Source organism: Triticum aestivum, chromosome 2D, assembly GCF_018294505.1.
Source record: "Triticum aestivum cultivar Chinese Spring chromosome 2D, IWGSC CS RefSeq v2.1, whole genome shotgun sequence".
Taxonomy (NCBI): Eukaryota; Viridiplantae; Streptophyta; class Magnoliopsida; order Poales; family Poaceae; genus Triticum; species Triticum aestivum.
Window position 1 is genome coordinate 56,457,284 of NC_057799.1, and position 8,332 is coordinate 56,465,615.

Consider the following 8,332-nt stretch of genomic DNA (forward strand, 5'->3'; position numbering starts at 1 on the left):
AATCGCTTAATCGACAGCTATGTTAATCTTGCTAGCTAGTACATGGATCAAGTAACGAGGCTCGAACAAGAGATGACCGGAAGCCGCCGAATTGCTCGGACGCACGACAGTAGCAGGTGAAAGCTTAATCTTTCAAACTTTCACTTGTTTACTATCCAACCTGTCCTTGTCAGCAAGTGAAAGCTTCCAGGTAAAATTACCGATGGTTGGTAGAAGAAAGAGTGGATGCCTTCCAGGGCATTCCCCAAACTTACTTGCTTGGGAGTCCTTGAATATTATCTTGGGGTGCCTCGGGCATCCCAAACTTAGACTCTTGTCATTCCTTATTCCTTTATCCATCATGATCTCAACCAAAACTTGAAAACTTCAGCACACAAAACTCAATAAAACCTTCGTGAGATCCGTTAGTATAGCAAAGCAAATTTCCACTTTAGGTACGGTCGTATACACATGCATATTTTATTATTTCATTATACCTACTGTATTCTAACTTCATCATGGCTTATACCCCCTGATACAATCCATAGATTCATTAAAACACGCAAACAACGCAACAAACAGAATAGTATGTAAAAACCCGAATTATGCTCATACTTGTGGAACTCTAAAAAATCTGAAAAATTAGGACAACGTGGGCAATTTGTATACCAGTCAAGTGTAAAACAATTCAGATCAGAAGCACGTTCCAGTGAATTTAAATTTCTGCTACTTGGCGAAAAAGGTTCTAATTTTTTTACAGAATCAAATCAACTATCATTCAAATCATCCTAAAGTCTTTACTTGGCACAAACACTAACTAAAACACAAAAACACAACCATAACAGTAGCATAATTGTGCGCGTACTCAAAAACAGGAAAAAAAATAACTATTGGGTTGTCTCCCAACGAGTTCTTTCTTTATATCCATTATGATGGGTTTGAGATTTCAATGATATTCACATGAAAGATAGTAATTGAAACACGAAGAGAGCACCGTGAACCATATGAGAAACATATTTAAGTCTATCGCTGACCATGGCGGTAGCCCGTTATATCCTATCACCAACGTCTACGGCGGTAAAAAAAAAGTCAGATCCGAACTTTTTTTACAAACGGGGTCAAATCGTGCTAAACTTTCGCACGAACGGTGAATTTGGCCGCGTGACGCTGCAGAGACTTTAGCAGACCAATAGTTTGATCTGGCTTCGGAATTTGGTCATTTTCAGCACCCTATCTTAATTCAGTGCGCCCTCTTCTCTATGTCAAGAACTGGAATTCAGTCATTTTTAGATTTTGGCTCTCTGTGTTTGGCTGTTTCCTCTCCCATTTCATTTTGTCAAAGTGGCGACTTGAGATTAAGATAAAGCAGCCAGCATTATCCTGACTTTGCTGATTCTTGATGTGAGATCGAGTGCGTTGGAGTCAAAGGTTAGGTGACCTAAGTACTTACGTACGTGCACAGCGAGCGGGAACAAGCATGTAATCTCCTCTGAATCTTGCGGCCTATGACGGACTTTTTCCGACAGGTAACGAAAGGAGACCACGAAAGAAGCACTCTACTCACTCCATATTCTATCTCATCTCTTGGCCTAATCACCCCAAGACAGAGCCCAGTAACAGCGACGTTAATCATCTGGCTAATACATACATAGATCAAGTACCGAGGATCGAAGAAGAGCCTGCCGAATTGCTCAACTGCACGCCGGTGCACCAATTATAGATGGCCGCTTAATCATTCAAATCCAGTTTCACTTTGTTTACTATTCAACCGTCCTTTTTAGCAGGTGAAAGCGGGTACTGGTAAATTCAACGCGCGCGTGCGGCGGTAATTTCCATGCCGCCGAAAGCGATCTCGCGATGTCCGGCGCGGCGCCGCTGTACGAAGAGCCCGGCCGGCCGCCGCATGCCATGCCCTGATGACCAGAGTTATTCTAAAAATGCCATGACCTGATGAACCAGAACGATCGAGGGATAAATTAGCCATGGAAAAGGACGCGCGGGCAGGCAGAACAAGGCATCAACCTCGGGATTGGCCGTGCGGGCCTAAGTAATTTGGGTAATCGCAAACGGCGTTTAGTCGAGGACGGTCAGGTCAATGATTCGCTTGGAGCCGGTCGGTGTGTGCTGATGTTATCGCTGATGGAATCAAGGAGGCAGAAATGGATCGAATATGGATATTAGCAGCATGTGTTTAACGCAGTGTTCAGGTCATTGGGGACCCTTTGGTAGCAGCTAAGTAGGTGGTGATTAGACGCGTGATAGGGACTAATTTTACCTACTTACTTGGAGTTTTCTTGGTCTGGTCTTGTTCGCTTGTCAAGAGGAAGGGAGGCATTTATCTGCTTTATTTCTATCATTCTTTTTTTCAAGAGCACGCAATTAGCGTACCTTAACTTTATCTATATCTATACTACTATTAAAAGAGCAAACATGAAATCCCTACACCCACCAAACTTAGTGTACACAAATTAACCAGCACCCTTGGATCTAACCCACTTAATTGTATCTAAGGTCTGTATTACTTCGGTGGTCTGCCATCAAAACGAATGGACGAGATTAAATGTTTTGCCGGTCTGCCACCAAGCGTACGGTCTCCACTCATGCCCACTAATTCGCTCAAGACCTCGTAACCCCGAACCAACATCACGTCTCAGTTGCGAAAAAAATATCACGTCTCCAACTCCAACCATAGCTCTCCCCTCTCCCCCAGCCGCCACAGAACTCCACCCTGTTCCCATCGCCGCCGCCCGCCGCCCGCCGCTTCTCCTCTCCTCTGCTACCCCAGGCGCGAGGAACCAACCTCCCGAAGCAACCGGAGCGGCAAAGCGGCGGAGGAATGGAGAGATGGCGTCTGCGATGGCGGGGAAAAAGATGGGGCGGGCGTCCTACATCCGGATCAAGCATGAGGAGGAGCGGCACGAGGCGTCCTGGAAGGAGCCCGAGGGCTGGGTCTTCTCCGCCACCACGCGCACCGATGTCGCCGCGCGCCTTGGCGAGCTCCGCGACCAGATCCTCGCCGGTTGCGCCTCCTTCCCGAACTCGCCGCACAGCACTCCGGCTGCTCCTCCGCCCGCCGCGGCGGCGACCTAGGTACGCCTCCACTTGCCCCACTTACGCGCTCTGCAGGCTTTCATATAGGGTCTCCGATCGTGGCGAACCAGAAGCACCAGCCCAGGAAGAGCTCGACAGCGTGGAGGTCCTCCCCAGCCAGTAGTACGTGACCAGCCCGAGATCCACTGCCGAGCCAAGCACTTCTCCTTTCTTTTTCTTCTTCTGTTACCCAGCCAAAACAATTTTGTGGAGAACAATCATATCTGGTTAGGATCCACACAGGAATCTACAGCACAAATAATGGAGGAGCTACTACAATAGAGGATGGACCTATGGTTGCTTCCCAGCTCTTTTCTTCAAAACAATCTGAGAAAGAGTACAAAGGAAATTGGAGCATATGGAAAATTGCTCAGGAATATCTCCATCTTATGCTTATTGCTTCGATGTACAGTGACCTATAAAAGGGTGAAAACAATCAGTGAGATACTTCTCTGGATGTAGAGCTCTCTGACATACGCCTAAAAGATAAAATTATATTTTTTACATTATTATTCTCAATACTATAGTTGAACATTCATTACCTTGTGGTTCGTACTTGGTCCCAGCCTCCCAAGCATAAATCTGAAGTTGTTCTGTATAGGGGAGTGAATTGTATGAGAGTGTGTTTCCAGGCTTAAATCTGAAATTGTTGTGTATACTATATGTGCATGCAGTGTGTATGGTAGAACCAATCGATTTGCAGAAGATAGCATGAACCGGAAGGGTAATCGGTGCCGCCACCGGAAGGCTCGGCAGTGCTAATCGCCGGAACTACACTACCGGCAGTGCCATCCAAATCCTCGGAGACGCTCAAGGTATATACAATGAACACACAAAGGGGTCCACATGCAATTATCTAATTATTGGATGCATCAGATTAACGTGCTGAATGAATCACATGTGTATACTTGAGACAAATGAATGTATTAATGGTTAGTAATTTTTTTATCTATCCTTTTTACATGTCCTCGAGGGTGACCATAGTAGCATCTTGAGCCCAAATACAGTCCTGCCATCTAACGCCGCCTGTAATTTTTTAGCTACAGGAATTTGGACCGTCCTGCAAGAAGAATCAGTTGAGAAGATTGGACTATGCTACTTCTCTAAGGCTGAGTATACACTCTTTGTTGTTAATTGTAGTGATAGTTACTATTATTGAATTGCTAAGGTGACAAACTGACAGTTATTGCTTGATGAGCTTACTCTTGTTCATCACATTGCATCCCTCTTACACGGGAATCATCAAATGTTCACACATATGTATGTCCTTTAGTTGTCATTTGCTCTTTTTTATTTCTTCTTCCCTTTTTTGTGTGGATAATCCAATTTCTTATGTTGTCAATGGATCTTAAACATCTTCACTTCTGATTTCTATTTCAAACAGACAGTGCAGCTTTGACGGCCTCTTATTTCATGCCGACAAGTGTATTTTGTTCCATTAGAAATATATAACTATATTTTATTCCTGAGAGAGCAATCTTATACGGGAATATAGTGTTGTATTTTGTGCACCCTCATTTGGCAAGAGTTCAGGTTACTATTTGTCTCTGTGTGAAAGTTCTCACATTAGTTCATGCAGAATATGTCTATATTTTTACCAAGGGGTTCCAATGATTCGAGGACTGCATATGTGCAGATCTAGAAACTCTTTCTTCCCAAGATGGGCAATGTGCAGATCTAGAAATGGTATGTCCCCTATGCGTGTATGACTGTTGGTGGAGATGTTCATACTTTAGGATCTTTGGTTCCTGAGTTAGTGAGGTGCATGCTCTCGACCCTGACATCTACTTACTCTATTGTCATCTATAGTCTGTATTGTGCTCTGCGCTTAATGTGCATTGGGTGCATAGCAGAACATGAATTTCAGATGCCCTTATTTGTTTGATGAAATGCCTCCTTGATCTGCATGCCAGGTATTATAGCATACTGTATATGGCTTCTAAGCTCTTTGAAAGTTTAGGACACAATAGGAAGTCATATTACAGCGGTTTCCGATTAATAACAAAGCTGAAAGCACAATCTCTATTTTTCGAGGACAGCAAAATTGTTTTCTAGAACTGATAGTTTCTTCGGTTTTTTTTTTGCTTTCTGTTACTTTATAACTGAATATGAATATGCAGTTAGCTTATTTTTCTTTTATGTGATATGTGAGTAAGTAGCAGTTAGCTGCATGGGTTATTGTGGTTTCAAGCTCAACTTTTGTGTTATCTAGCTGCAGTGCTAGGACTGGTTGTTTCCCAAAGAGATGATATGACCATGAGTTTATGGCCTTTTTGAGCTTGATGTCTTCTGTATAAGAGAAATGAAGTCTTCGGCATGTACACTGTGTAAACAATCATTGGAAAGGCGAGATGAAGATAAGAGGAGCATATAGAAGTTTGTGATTTGTATAGGAGGCCTTGTTGGTATGATTTATTTTCCTGATGGTATATTCATCTCATTAGGAAGGCCTTGTTGTGTGGCTTTGGTCTTCCTAAATTTTTCTGTGGATTTTTCTCTTTTCTTTTTAGCTTTGTGAAACAATGACTATCCTAGCACAAGATCTACTCATGGAAATTTCCTTATTGTACAGTTTTCCATTTTGAAATAGTAGACCTTTCTCCATTGTTGAGATGTTGATAGGACAAGTTTATCATTGCTTATCTTACCAGGACTAAGATTAGCCTGGAGAAAGTGTGGCTTGCATGCCATTGTCATACACAAATTATTAAATTTTCGTTCTTCATTTTTTGTTCATGAATGTTGCACTCCTGGAGATGAGACTCGGAATGGGTGCATAATGGTCCTGGCTACTGGAGACTCTTGAAGCACGTGGTGCGTGCTGTAACTCCCACTGTGGCGCTGTAGTCGAGCCCATCAATTCAAATTCTGAAGATAACATGTAGCCTGAATCCAAGAGGGAACAAATCCAGTTGTTCCAAGACGCGATCTTTTTTGTATATCTTGTTGACAGTTTGCATCTCTGCCATGTTCACTTGGACAATGCATATATGTATTACAAGTCCTTCCAAGTTCATAGAATAAATTAGACATACTTCTGAAATCTTTACTTTACGATTGCGGTTTCATCTTGGATTATGACTTCTTTTTTGTCTGCTCCAACTTCGCATACATCCTCAGAAGATAAATCTGGGGTTTGTATTGAATTTCACCTTTAGAGAGGCAGGGATTATCAGCACTACATAATTCAATACACATGAATAATGTGTTCTTTGGTTGAGACGTGCGTTGCACGTGCATGCTAACTAGTAACAGAAAGAAAGACAATTTACAAGAAGCAGGCATGTGGATGCGAACATCCCATGTCTACAACGTCCGAGAGCAAACAACCGAAAGAAAACTAAAGCCCACTCTCTCACCTACACCTGCCGTCCTCCATTCCTGAACTTCACGCAAGATGAAGTCCACCAATTCTAGCGGCGACTTCTGTTGCCTCACCCTATTGAAAACGCACGCATTCCTTTGCTTCCGTAGCGCCCAAGCAATAGCGATGACGAGGGTATTGTACCCGCGATTTCTACCATTCTTTAGTTGCGGGTTTGATCGAGCCATACATACATGCCACTGATTGATCGATCGACGCACCACGGAATGCGTGCGTACGTCGGGCTCGCCAACAACTTCTCAAATCTCTTTTTCTTCTCCGATCATCTCAACACGTGGCAAGCAACCCCAATAATCAATCTGCACTTTTCTCTTTCTACAGTACTCTGAGCTAGCTGCTGGTGGTAGTAGATGCATGTACACGGCAACACTGCAGTCCACATCCACATGCCCAAATGGCAGGCCTGCCACGTTTCACGGCCGAGGCACAACAGTATGGACCTACGTGCGTACGTGCTTCTCCAATGATTGATCGTATATACTCCAAGGTTTCAGGACTACTGTAGCGGCATGTCGGCAGCAGAAAATATGACGTTCGGGTCGACCCTGGGCCATGACACGCACGTATGTACAGTACTTCCTCCGTTCTTAAAAAGTGTACCTCCAACTTTGTTGGAAAGTCAACCTTATGTATGTTTGACCGTATTTATACAATAATAAACCAACATTTATGCTATCAAATTAGTAGCATTAGTTTCATGATAAACATATTTTCGTCATGTACCTATTTGGTTTCACAAATATTAACATATTTTTGCACAAACTCGGTCAAACTTTGAAATAGTTTGATTCTTCAATAAAGTTAAAAGTACACTCTTTTAAAGACGGAGGGAGTATCATGCATGCATGCTTGAAGCAATAAGGATCCATTTTGGAGGCTAGCGTGTGGGATTTATGGAGAAGAGATCGACGGCAATGAACGCAATCATCATCCCAGATCGATTTTTGTCCACACGTCGTTCGGTACACATCTTGATTGATTGCCAACGTACCTACGCCTTGTATCATGTGCGCATCAGCGCGTGGTCGAGGGATCGTCCACGAAGATTGCAACTGTGCTACTAGAAGTAGAACTCACCTCACGCACTGTAGCGAGAGGTCATCGCTTTCGGCTCTCATCCATGATTAATTTGACGGGTTAGTTCGTTTTCCTCTCCCGGCTCGCATGCTCCTTTCTTGCATACATTGCTTGTTTTTCCCAGTTTATTTTCCTTTAAGAAGCTCCTCTGCCAAATACATACGGTTAAGCGACTGACCCATCCGTCCATCTGAAAATCGCGCGCGCTCGCTTGCATGCAGCTAGCACGCCATGACGCAAACGATATGAGACGTTGCAACACGCACAAGCCTCCCATTCCCTCCCTAGCCACATGTCCGCGCCACGCGGCATGGTGGCCGTGCCTTGGGCCGATTAATTAAACCACTAATTAACTAACCATGTCGTCATGAGAGTAGATGGATCCAAAATTGTTGGTGCTTCACCAACACACCGAAGCAACAACAGCACCGTCGATCGTTGCCAACACGAGAAGCCACCCGGCGGGCATGACGCATGCATGCATGCACCACCGTGTCAGGCCCGGTCCTGATGGGGGGCGGGGGGGCGGCCGCCCCGGGCCCCCGAAAGGGAGGGGGCCCCACCCAGGGATATGTGTGTTGTAGGCCTGCTGTGGTGTGGACTGAAAAATGTGTATTTTGGCCCAAGTTAATGGATACACACGATTATAATGCATGTCCAGTCCTTGCGGAGCAGATAGGAGCGATCGTTTGTCTCAAAAAAAGAGATAGGAGCGATCGTGGATCGATTCCGTGGCTAGTGACGCATCAGTTATGATCTCGCGGATGTCGGCAGCTGCCACAGGATGCTTCGCTGCCCTTT

The 8,332-nt window shown here is 44.4% G+C and overlaps 1 long non-coding RNA gene across 1 annotated transcript; it reads left to right on the forward strand.

Annotated features, from left to right (window-relative positions):
• The first annotated feature begins 2,582 nt into the window (after positions 1–2,582).
• LOC123051525 (uncharacterized) lies at positions 2,583–4,430 on the forward strand. Its single transcript, XR_006424196.1, has 2 exons — positions 2,583–3,884; positions 4,110–4,430. It is a non-coding gene; the product is annotated as an uncharacterized lncRNA (long non-coding RNA).
• The last annotated feature ends 3,902 nt before the right edge of the window (positions 4,431–8,332 follow it).